Source organism: Lithobates pipiens, unplaced genomic scaffold, assembly GCF_037356315.1.
Source record: "Lithobates pipiens isolate NorthernLeopardFrog02 unplaced genomic scaffold, aLitPip1_a1.2 Scaffold_18, whole genome shotgun sequence".
In the NCBI taxonomy this organism is placed as follows: domain Eukaryota; kingdom Metazoa; phylum Chordata; class Amphibia; order Anura; family Ranidae; genus Lithobates; species Lithobates pipiens.
Genome location: NW_027507758.1, coordinates 394,192,930 through 394,206,141, shown reverse-complemented (window position 1 = coordinate 394,206,141; position 13,212 = coordinate 394,192,930). Strand labels below are relative to the sequence as shown.

The 13,212-nt window shown below is 43.3% G+C and overlaps 1 protein-coding gene across 5 annotated transcripts in view; it reads left to right on the top strand.

The window, feature by feature from the left end:
• KHDRBS2 (KH RNA binding domain containing, signal transduction associated 2) overlaps window positions 1-13,212 on the top strand; it is a 525,703-nt gene that overhangs the window by 498,651 nt on the left and 13,840 nt on the right. For 3 of the 5 annotated variants that reach the window (XR_013276826.1, XR_013276825.1, XR_013276829.1), the window contains exons 13-14: window positions 10,691-10,852; window positions 12,190-12,288. The gene's annotated coding sequence lies outside the window, so the exon portion shown is untranslated. The remainder of the gene's footprint in view (window positions 1-10,690; window positions 10,853-12,189; window positions 12,289-13,212) is intronic. The other 2 variants (XR_013276828.1, XR_013276827.1) reach the window with 1 other exon arrangement.

Sequence of the window (13,212 nt, the reverse complement as noted above, 5' to 3'; positions counted from 1 at the left end):
CACTATAAATTGCTTCAAAGGTTCATACCTGCCAAAAAAAAAAAAAATCTCACCTCCATGAAATCACTATTTTGGCTAGCATTTCTGTTCAGGTATAGAACTCTCAAACTTCACCTTCATCTCCTCAGGTCAGTCGAGTTTTCAGTAGGTCCACCCTGCACCTGGTGGGACGGTGCCTCCTTAGGTTCCGCGTAGGAGAAAACCCGAACCCAAGGACCAATAAGGCTCGCCAGGCCTGGATTACGCCACCATGTCTCGGGCTGACAGCGAGGACCTCACTGCCCCATTGTCTCCATCTCTAGTCTCAGAGAGTGGCAGCCAACGGTCCCTCAGAGCATGGACCATTCCTAGGATGACAGCTGAGCTTAGGCGCAGAGGCGTACCCTTTCCGGCAACAGCCAGGAAAGCCGAGCTGTTCAGGCTCCTCTTTCCTCCCCCAGCGGCGGCTGAGGCTAGTACCCAGCAGGCCTCACTGGGCTCTATCGCCTCTTCTATTTCGCAGCTCCATACCTTGGTGTCTTCCCTGACGACCTCTATGTCAGAATCGGGTGGCCCTCCTCGAGACCCGCCCGCCCGTGTCTCCTCCAGTACCAGCATCCCAGGCAGTGACTAACCCTCTCGCAGGTACCACCGAGCGTACATCAGTGGTGTACCCCTCTCATCTGGTATCAGCTAGCATCAGGAAGGACATCTTAGAGGGCAAGGACGTCAATCTGGCTTCGCTTCTCATCTTCATTCATGAACTGGCAGAAAACAAGGCTTATACATGGGGGGACGTGTCGGTGGTCCTCAAGACCAAAGACCCCAGGCTGGACAGGAAGCTTTCTGTCACCGAATTTACACTGGCCTTCGGCATGATGAGGGACATCATCTGCTCAGTCTCCCCTGGCAGGAGGGAGGAGCTGGATCGCTACCTCCATGTGGTAGTAGATCTAGGTTATAAATACGGCGGGTTTTCATTTTACGACTACCACCGCTCCTTTTCCGCCAAAGCGGCCGCCAGACTTGTCCAGTTCCAGACGCCTACTGATTGGAGCGTCATGGATACAGAACTATTCTGCCGCCACTTTGCGGGGCTACGGTCTCCTCTTTGTGCGATTTGCCAATCGGCTACTCACACCGCGACTTGGTGCGCTAGCTCAGTGGCAGCCCCGCCCTCAGACGGTCCTTCTACCTCAGGTACCGCTCAGGGCTCACAAGCGCCGGCACGCCTGCCGCAGACGGATAAATTTGGGCGCCCGATCAAGACCATGGGGGGCGCAGCAATCTGCAACAATTTCAATAGCGGCTCATGCAATTTCAGTCAGTGCAGGCTGCTCCACGTATGCACAAAGTGTCCTAGGGCTCATCCCAGGATCATGTGTGAGGTCAAACCGGTTAAGAAATTTTGACTAGGCCGGGTCAACGTCTCGTGGCTCAGCATCTACCTCACCGATCATCCTACCCCCTCACTATCCGTCTACCTTGTTCAGGGCTTCACTCAAGGCTTTCACACTGGACTCATTTCTCTCCCCCACCTCACGCACGAATGCCAGAACCTGCGGTCAGCAGCTATGGACGAACGAGCCGTTGACCAACTACTACAGTCAGAGTTAGACCGAGACTTCATCATAGGCCCTTTCACACAGCCCCCATTCAACACCTGGAGAGTCAGCCCTATTGGGCTTGTCAAGGGCAAGTTCTCTAATAAACTCAGATTGGTGTACGATTTGTCAGCGCCTCATTCCTCTTCTGTCCCCAGTCTTAATTCCCTTATCCCCTCAGAGGAGTTCTCCCTCAAGTATACATCTGTAGACACGGCCATCCAGGCCATTCTCAAAACAGGCACAGGAACCTGGCTCTCCAAGGCCGACATCTCGGACGCCTTCAAGCTCCTTCCCATCCACCCATCTCTCTGGTGCTGGCATGGCATCAAGTGGAAGGAGCGGTACTATTTTGCCACCAAACTTACATTCGGGTCCAAGAGCAGCCCCTGGCTCTTCGATACTTTCGCTCAGACTCTCACGTGGATCCTGCTACACGTAGCCCAGTGTCGGGGAGTCATACACTATCTGGATGACTTCCCGCTGATCGAGCCACCCGGCTCACCTCCAGGAGATCTGCATAAGTTGAGGGCGGTCTTCAGCAACCTCAACGTCCCCATTGCCGAGCACAAGGTAGACGGTCCGACGCAGACCATCACCTTTCTCGGGGTCAGCCTAGACACCAACACTATGCAGGCCAGCCTCCCCCTGGATAAACTGGCCCGCATCAGGATGGTCCTGAGGGACTTCACCCGTGCCAGAACTTGCACCAAAAGACAGCTACAGTCCCTACTCGGCATGCTGAATTTCGCTATGCGCATCATCCCTCAGGGTCGCGCATTCGTGTCACGCCTATTAGTCTTACTGTCCCTCTCACAGGACCCGGAGCAAGTCCTCAGCCTGGATCCCGCGGCGATAGCAGACCTTGCTATGTGGGAGGAGTTCCTATCCTCTTGGATTGGCGTGTCCCTGTTCATTCCCTCTGTGTCTTCTCTCTCACCCCAGGCCTCCACAGGCTTTGCGGCTATTTTTGGCCATCTGTGGCTCGCAGCTCCCTGGCCTCCCCAGATACTGGCTATTCCTGGCTTCACCGAGACGTCCTCCCTCTTTGAGTTGTACCCTATCGTAGCTGCAGCTCACACATGGGGCCGCAGTTGGTCGGGGCAAACGGTGACCTTTTCTACAGATAATTTAGCCACTGCGGAGATCATTAATAAAGGCAGATCCAACTCTCTAGCAATTATGTCCTTCCTTCGCCGACTGGTCCAGCTTTCTTTATCATTTCAGTTCAATATCCATTGTTCCTTCATCCCAGGTAAATTCAATCAGGCAGCGGACGCCCTCTCCCGCTTTAACTTTGTTTCTTTTTTTGATCAGGTACCCGGAGCTGGACCAACATCAGCAGCTATCCCGGACTGGTCTCAGCTGACCCTGGATTAGCACCACACCTCCTAGCGGCGACCCAACTCATCGAGCACTCCCTCTCACGCAATACCCTCAAAGCCTATCAATCGGCCTGGAGGGCCTTTAATCGCTTCATGACGTGTCACAGCACAGAGACGTCCCGGGTCAAGCAAGTCCTAGGCTTCATTTCCCACTGCCACTCGAAGTTGGCGTTGTCCTTTAACACAATCCGGCTATATCTGGCCGGTGTACAACATTTCTCGTCCCTCCAGGACCCTACCGAACCTTCCTTATTTTCTTATCACGCCGTACGGGCTCTTATGCGCGGCATCCAGAAGCGCCAGCCAGTGGCCCGCACCAAACGGCTGCCTATTACAGGAGACGTTTTTAGAGATATGTCAGATATTCTGGCCACTTCACCTTTTGGTCTCCGCATAAGTATCGTCTTGCAAGCAGCCATACACCTGGCCTTCTACGGCTTCTTACGGCCAGGCGAGTTTACTTGTAACGGCCCCTCAGCACGCATGCTGTGCAAGCACCACCTGATCCGATACGAAGATCATTATATTCTACACTTAGCAGTCTCCAAGACGCAGCAGCTTGGCTCGGGTACTGACATACATTTCTATAAGACCAACAACCGCTGGTGCCCGGTCGCCATTCTCACCCGCTTGTTAAACCTTCTGGACGGTCAACCAGGGTCTGGCCTGCTTCTGCCATTTCACACTAAACCACTGAACGCTGCCCAGTTTATGGAACATGTCAGGATACTTCTGGGCATCCTTCACCTCAATCCTAATCACTACTCCGGACATTCTTTCCGTATCGGAGCAGCTTCAACCGCCTCCCGCCAAGGGGTCCCGGACCATGTTATCAAGAAGTTGGGCAGATGGAAGTCCACCTGTTTCGCCCGTTACATACCCAACCCGCAAGTGGAGATGGCCCAGGCCTTTGTTAAGCTCACCCAGTCTCAAACTTGAAACAATAAATATAACCCCTACCTGAATGTTTTTGCCCCCTTATTTTGGTATACCGTACGTTAGACCAGGGCACACTTTCAGGTCTATTTCTGGGAAGGGAGTTTATGTTAACCTTGTTTGTCATCCTTATACGTATCGGTCAGAGGGCTCCAGACCATAAATAGAAAGGCCAGTATGGTGGCCTGGAATTATGGGAGGAGCCCGGTGGGGTATATAACTAGCCCGTTCGCCTGCCTTCCTCGTCGGTTCCGGTGCGCGATACCCACCCACCCATCCCCTTTTTAGGGCATTTCTCAGGCATTATACTCCTCATGAGAGTACTCATTTCACTCCATTTCATATTTATCTCATTTATACCCATTTCTCTATCTAGGGTATGCCCCCTTATTTTGGTATACCGTACGTTAGACCAGGGCACACTTTCAGGTCTATTTCTGGGAAGGGAGTTTATGTTAACCTTGTTTGTCATCCTTATACGTATCGGCCAGAGGGCTCCAGACCATAAATATATATATATATATATAGATATATACAGGGCCGCTGATAGGGCAGTACAACCAGCCCTGTTGTACCGGGCCCAGCCAGCAGGGGGGGCCCGAGCAGCTTTTAACTTCTAGCTAAAAAAAAAAAAAAAAAAAAAAAAAAAATAACTATATTAACCTGCACCCACTTGATTACTAACATATATAAGGAATATATATTCATTTCCTGGGCCCCATCAGGTTACCAGAGGGGCCCAGGAGGTGAAAGCAGAAGAGGGACTTTTTTTCTATTTTCGGGTGCAGGGATACAATGCTGTGCCGCATGCTGTTCTCAGTATACCTGCACAAACTAAAGTTCTTCCTGCTCACTGTATGCCTCTCCGGCGGATGGATATTACTGTTATACGGCTCCCTTCATCCAGTAAGTGCTGCAGCTTGAGGGACTTATCACTGGGACGGCTGAGACAGACAGAGCAGCAGGAGTAATCTGGACAATGGCAGTGGTGCACAGGCAAGCAGTCCCCTGCACACACACACACACACTGACAGGTCACACTATTGTAGCATGTGCAGTCCCTAGACTCTGTGTGCTCATGGTTATTATCATTATGATGATCAGAGCACAGCAGGTGCTGTATGGCTCTGTCAGTGTAACATGACTGTGTGGTGCTGACTTTCCTGATATATGACTGTACTGTGTGTTACAGACTATAACTCAGCACAGCCATAACAAAGTCAGCATCACACAGTCATGTTACACTGACAGAGCCACACAGCACCTGCTGTGCTCTGATCATCATAATGATAATGACCATGAGCACATAGTGAGATGCTACTTTTACACATGTGATGGGGGAAGGGACAGTAAAAATACATAGCCAAGCTGCATTTTTACCACCCCCAAACCACTCTCCTTTCATAACCTTTCACCCAAGCTTTGCAATTAGGTCCTTTTTCATGCAGACCTGATTGAAAGCTCCGTATGAAGACACAAACTGAATGGGCACAGATGTCAAAACACTGACATCTCTCCCATTCAGATACAGTTATGATTGGTGGGGCGCTGTAAATGTTAAATGTTCCAGCTCCTGCCTCCTGCCCTGACAACGTGGAGGCAGGGGTGGGGTTATGGGCGGAGCCAGGATGGGTTGTGGGCGGGGTCAATGGGGCCCCGTCAGGTAGGCTGTATGGGGCCCCATGATTTCTAACAGCGGCCCTGGATATATATATATATATATATATATATATATATATATATATATATATATATATATATATAGATATATATATATAATGTTTGGGGGTTCTAAGTAATTTTCTAGCAACAAATACGGATTTTAACTTGTAAACACCAAATGTCAGAAATGGGCTTAGTCATGATAGTGTTAAATCCCAAACTGACTGTTACTTCTGTGGCTCCTGCCCACATTTATGCGATTTATACAGTTCCAGCACTACAGTGACTGTATTCTTATTTATGCAGAAAATTAAAATTACAACCCCCTAATTTCTCCACTAAATGAGAGTTGTGTGAATGTTGGTGGAGGGTGGCTGATGACAGAACGGTGTGGCAGGACTTGCCAATGTAGGTAAAAGCTTGTTGTGTGGACTAAACCTTACCCAGTGCTAAATTTTCAATTTGTGTTTTATCCTACCAGTTAAAAAACGTGGGTGTATGGTATGCCCTAAAAAACTTCAAGTTACCTGATATGCCTTGGTTCTACACCACCCCCATCATCTTTATCTTCCGTTATCTCCCTTAAAGCTCCAGAGTTGCGTGAAACTGCCAGCCTAGATGATATTTCAATAGTTGGGTCCTGGTCTGTGTCACAGAAGTGCTGCAGCAGCATGAAAGAAACCCTGGGAACAGTGTTATCAGGAATTGTTTATTAATATATTGCAGCAATACTTTGTTACAGTGTATTTAAATTTGTTATTTTATGTGCCGTTTAAAGCAACTGTCATTGATGTACACATAAGTGAAATCTATGTTCAATGTATTTGCCCCAATCACATATAAGGAATATTGTAAAAAACTGAATTTTGTGATGACATGATTGCATGAGGGAAGTGAACACAGTTTTATACAATGTAGTACTGACATAAAATTACACACATAGGTTGGACTATATGAACTTTTGTCATTTTTCAACCTCGCCTACTATGTAACTGTCTTTCAAGGTATACATTCTGTGATCCTTTGTCAAAGAAACCTAAATGTCAGTTAGTGCTGGTTCATACTTCAGCAAATTCTGTGGATTCCACATCCAAATCACACCATGTTTATGCGAACTGCTGTGGGTGTGTATGTTAACCACTTTAATACATGGCACTTTCCCCCTTTCCTGCCCAGGCCAATTTTCAGCTTTCAGCACTATCACATGTGAAGTTGAACTTTTTTTTCCCACAAATAGAGCTTTCTTTTGATAGTAATTGATCACCACTGGGGTTTTTACTTCTTGCGCTACAAATAAAAAAAGACTGATAATGTTGAAAAAAAAAGTTTTTCTTTGTTTCTGTTACAAAACTTTGTAAATAAGTAATTTTTCTCCACTAATGAGCACGGATGAGGCTGCACTTACAGGCCCTGATGAGGCAGTACTGATTGGCCCCAATGAGGTGGCACTGATGATGAGGCACTTATATCCAGCACTGATAGGCACTGATATACAGCACTGATGGGCACTGATAGGTGGCACTGATGGGCAGTCATAGGCGGAATTGATGGACACTGATGGCCACTCATAGGCAGCACTGATGGGCACTGATAGGTGGCACTGATAGGTGGCACTGATAGGCACTCATAGGTGGCACTGATTTGCACTGATAGGTGGCATTGATGAGCGCTGGTGGGCACTGATGGGCAGCACCAATAGATGACACTGATAAGCAGCACTGATCAGGGGGTACTGGCAGGCATCACTGATGGGCACAGAGTGCCATCCCTAATGGGCACTGATTGGCATCCCTGGTGGGCTCTAGTGGGCTTACCTGTTGGTCATGGGTGGGCATCCCTGGTGGCCATGGGTGGGCATACCTTGTGGCTATGGGTGGGCATCCCTGATGGTCATGGGAGGGCATCCTTGATGAGTCTGCACTAATAATCAATGTGCTGATTATCAGCGCAGACCCTCCTGTCAGGAGAGCAGCCGATCAGATCTCCTCTACTCGTGCCTGTCAGTGCGAATAGAGGAAAACCCGATACATGGCTTTTCCTGTTTACACTGTGATCAGCTGTGATTGGACACAGCTGATCACGTGGTAAAGAGCCTACGTCATAGACTCTTTACCTATATTGGAGATGCGGTATGTCAGACAGGTGCGCGATCGCAGGTGTGCAATTGCGGCTTATCCTGCTGGACATCATATGACGTCCAGTCAGAACAACATGACCGCTTTCCAGCTGGTATTTTACTATATGGTGGGTGAGAAGTAGTTAAGTACGCCACCCCTAAATCGGTTCGCAATACGCAAAACGTCAATGTGATCCATTTCTAGTGCTGCCCAAACCTGTGTGGTTTTGTAGGGATTCATTGTGATTTGAGCCATACAGAATGATGGCTCAAATTACACTGCTAAAGAATTGCATGTGATTTTAACAGGAATGCGGTGCAATTCCTGTTCAAAATTGCATGCTGTCCCCACACCGATTAGTGTGAACCAGCACTGAATGCAGCACTGCAATTTTAAAAATATATTGATAAATGCTTTGTTTTTCCAGAACAAATTAATATATGTATTATTTCAGGGTAATAAGTAATGACAAAAATATAGCAATTTCTCTAATCTATAAGGGTTATAAATGTGCAGGAGCTGGACTAAAAATAAGAGAAATCATTGCAAATGGAGGATGAATGTGAAATGTAAAGCTGCGCGCCAGGCAGATATAAAAGGCACGACATATAGAATCTCTGCATTCATTAATATATTATTAAATGTAGATACAGCAGGTTTATTTTTGAATATACCTTGGTATCAGCCTCTTGCCATTCCATATACAATAGAACACAGAGTAAAAGAGGGAGACATAATTTGTAGTACAAGTAGTGCTGCAAAGCTTATGCAATAGAACAGAGAGCAGAGTGACAGAAAGATGAGCACATTGGTATTCCTCTTCGCCTTCCCATTAGTCATAGGGGGTTATTTACGAAAGGCAAATCCACTTTGCACTGCAAGTCCACTTGGAAGTGCAGTCGCTGTAAATCTGAGGGGTAGACCTGAAATGAGGGGAAGCTCTGCTGATTTTATCATCCAATCATGTGCAAGGTAAAATGCTGTTTTTTATTTTCCTTGCATGTCCACCTCGGATCTACAGTGACTTTACTTCCAAGTGCACTTGCAGTACAAAATGGATTTTCCTTTAGTAAATAACCCCCATTGTCTAGATGTAATACTTAACTGCAGTGGAGAAAATTCAGGTCTTCTCGACTACAAGACAGGGATTAGCATTTCACTGTTTGCCTAAAGTTTAACTTTAAATTGTCCTGAAAATATATCAATATTATAAAATGAAATATGTATTCATGGTGATAAATATAACGAAAATGCGTAATCTGCACATTTTCCAAGCATGTATATTTATAATTAACATAAACAACCACACACTTAAAAAGATTTATTCATATTCAATTTTCATGCATGATCACAAAATTTCATAGCACAGTGATTTGATTTAGTTTCTTGATTGAAGGTGTAGAGAGCTTTTAAGGTGTAATATAGGCCAATAATTATGCTGTTTGGTGTATTTTAAGAATCAGGCATGATTAAGCTGTTGCAAATGTGTATATTTTCTTAATATTGTGAATTGCATATAAACATTTTACAACCATGAACATCAAGCTCTATAGTAGAGGTTTCGAGTTTTATTTTTTTCTATATTTTTTTCTATATGAAAAACAAAATAGGTAAAATATGTTTAAATTGGTTCTAAACCTAGTTGCAGATTATTTTTGAAACTATTGCAAGTCATGTATTTACAGTCACCTTCATGGTATATTCTTCTCTTTCACTTGTTAAATAGCAGGTTATTAAACATTGGGAAAACCAATATCAAAAGATGTTTGGAGAGTTGTTCTATTGGTTGTACCATGAAACTGCATGTCAAGAGATTTGTACTTATTTTAAAAGTGAAAGCAAGACAGAACCAAAAGTTACATAAAGAATCCCTCCAAACACAATCAATATGTTGTAAGCAATCATATCCATACAGATATAATATAATTCCAAAATGGTTTGATTTTTAGGGTTTTATTATTTTTTTTAACTGACTTCTCAGTGCAGTTGTGCACAGTTTCAAATCTGTGCGCTCCGTAAGCATATTTAATCTACTTTAACACTATCTGCAGCAAAAACTGATCTCTTTGGGGTTCAGGTAAACATCTTGAAATCCCTAAATAGTACACTTTCAAGATTCCTTGGACAAAAAATGGAAAGTGGAAAATCTGGCGCAGTCTGCATAGAAAACAATCAGCTTCAAGTTTTATTTTTTTATTTTTGTATCAATTTTTTTTTTAACAGTTTTATTTTACCGAAGCTTAATTGAACAAGCTGAAGTTAGAACCTGATTGGCTACCATGCAAAGCTGCATTCGATTTTGCAATCTCTTTAACCTCCCTGACAGTATTCCAGAGTCTGGCTCAGAGTGTATTTTCAACACCAAAAGCGGTAACCCGGAGCTAAACTCAGGATTGCATTGTAGGATCCAGATACATGTTACTTACCTTGTCCCCAGGATCCTGCGATGTCCTCCCTGCTGTGCGTGCGAGCCATCCTCTGATCGATCTATCACAGAGCCGAGCTCCGTTCCCTGCGAACGTTGCAATGCACAGGGACGGAGAACGGCACCAAATTCAAAAAAGTAAAACACACAATACATATACAGCACACTGTAATCTTACAGATTACATTACTGTATCAATTTATTTAAGATCCCTTTTGTCCCTAGTAGTTTGTCCAGTGCCCTGCACGCAATGTTATATTATATAAATACTGTTCTTTCTGCCTGAAAACTGGAGATTGTCCTTAGCAACCAAAACCATCCCTTTACATCAAAAATGGATTTAAACCAGCTAGAAAACAGTGATAATAAATTAGAATCATTTTCAGAATTGAGCAATAATGATTTGTGGGGAAATCCATCATCAAACACTGAAAGTAATGACAGCGACAATTCTGCAACTGAGCAAATTTCCGTTTTTGTTTTGATTACATTATTGAATAATTTTTATTATTATTATAATATTATTTGTTATAGTTATTCATAGTTATGTATTATATTATAATTTATGATTTTGTTTTTCAGACTTTATCATACCCAGGATGTCTACTAGACTCTTGTTTGGACAGATTTAAGTGTGTTGTTCCTAAGAATTACAGACCTACAATATAAAACACAAAATTTCCATGCAAAATAATTGTACTGCATTCAGCTTAAAACATCTGAAATAATCATACTGCCAGGGAGGTTAGTAGACATAGACAGTAGACATGTGCACACTGAAATATTTAATTTCGGAATTTCATTTTTGTCCAAAAAATACATTTATTTAGTTATTCCCGAAATTCGTTTTTATTTAATTTGTTTTTTGTAAAAAAATTGCATTCGCACGAAAATCCAAATTAATTAAGGTCAAATCTGTCATTGAAGGCTAATGGTGTCTGTCGAATGTTCAAAGAAGAGTCGACAGAGCAGCTAAACTGTATGACTCCATATAGTTTAGCTGCTCCGTCGAATCTTCTTATAACTTTCGACAGACACCATAAGCCAAAGATTCGATGTTTGTATGTTTTTCGCTGCTTTGTCGACTCTTTGTGATTCAAGTTGAATGTATATTGTTCAAACAGAAAATGGACTGGTGATAGTGATCACTGATCAGACAGGTAACAAGATAGGGTATATAGAATCTATATAGAATCTCAATCTATAATATAGAATCTATAATAATAAATCCCCCCCCCACAACACGGGCAGCCTCTGAGGTTATCATAACACTAACAACACTAGTATCACTATCAGGCTCTCAACACTAACACAATAGAAGCAGATTATTATGAAAAAGTTAAGTTGATCTGTAGCTTCACGATTATTCTGCTGCTGTGCTTATGGTTAAATGGTTCTCTGACAAACGGACCGACTAAGATTTGACTTCTGAAATGATTCAGTGTGTGTGTGTCTCTCTCTGCTAGCAATCCTAAGTAAGTTGGCTGTAAGTGTGTACTTAGTTCTAGCTATTTTACTGCTCCTCCTCTTTGGTTACAATCAGCCAATAACATTCATCATCATCATTATTTTTATTTTACTTCCCCCACCCAATTCCAGCAGCAATCTTTTCTCTCTCTGTCAAATCTTTTCTCTCTCTGTCGAATCTTTTTTCTCTATGTAGAATAATCCTGGACTAATAGAGTTAAGGTTAGGCACATTCCACCACAGTTTCAATAGAAACAGATTGTTATTGTCAGCGTCATGTCGAATCTCCAATCTGTATTGAAATGTTGTCATAACGAAAACAAAAATAAAGCATTTGTTTATGTTGGATCTTTAGTTTTTCGGATTCTGCACTTTCATTATCGTTTGTTAAAACGATAACGAAAATACCTGAAATTCAGACGCAAATGCATTCGGACTAAAACGAATGCACATGTCTAATAAACAGTCAGCTACTTACATGATTATATATGAGGCAAAATAAATTAGCAAGTCCTCACTGAACTTTCCAAGTTAAGACTTAATACACCCTCAAAGTAAAGAAAAAAAACCCTTTCATTTTTCTGTTAGTAGATCATTTTATTCTCTCTTGCCAGGTGTGATTTGGCTGCCTGCTATCCATTTAACCCATAATGTAAACATGGAACTGGTACATAAGAAGAAGCGAGAAAGCTGGGTGCCGATACCCTTATTAGGTTAGTTCTCTGCATCTCTTGTAAACTTTGAGCATAAGATATGTTTCCAGCTGCATAGATTAGAGAGGAATAATTTAAACTGCTTGTTAAGAATATGAATTGTATGCCCAAATTATTTACAGATGTATTAACTACATATATCATTAGATTATTATACATTTAGTCAATTCATTGTTTTAATGTCCATAGCCTGGTCAAAGTTATATTTCTAAAAATAATGCCACTATACAGCACAGGGAAACAAGAATGTATGTGTGCTGAGATCTGGGAAATGTCACTCAGACAGTAACAAGAGGTCCCATTGGTGCATTGTCCTCTATTGACCGTCCCCATTGATGGTAATTTACTGACTGAGACTTCTTTCCTGCCCCTGCTATATGCAACTATCAATTTATTATGGCGAAACAGCATATAAAGACTAAAGGTAAAAGTATTTTTATGGAGACAATGAAGGCATACCCCTGGGAGACAGCCCAATGCTGTGCACTGCTATAAGCAACTATCAATTTCTGTTTGTACTCATCAGAATGTGCCACTTGCTGTCCGCTCCAGCACAGTGTGGTTGACTGCTCCATATATTTGGATGTGTCCTGGTTGCTATGACATTTGTACTTGAGGCGCAGCTCATTTGAAGATAGTGAGATTTATTGTTGTTCTCTTTTGCTACGTCTTTGAACCATTTTACGTGTCCTGAGGAAGCCTTTGAGGCGAAACGCGTAGACACGACACACAAGGGCTCAATGTACAAATTATATAATTTCATATGATTTTTATATTGTTTTGAACACTGTTATGATATTGCATTTTTCAATAAAATATATTTGTTTCTACTTTCCTATTTGCTTCCATGCCTTAAAAGTCCGACATGTTGATATCTATTTGGTTTCTTCTTTGTTTTCCCTTGATACATTACGGATGTGGCAT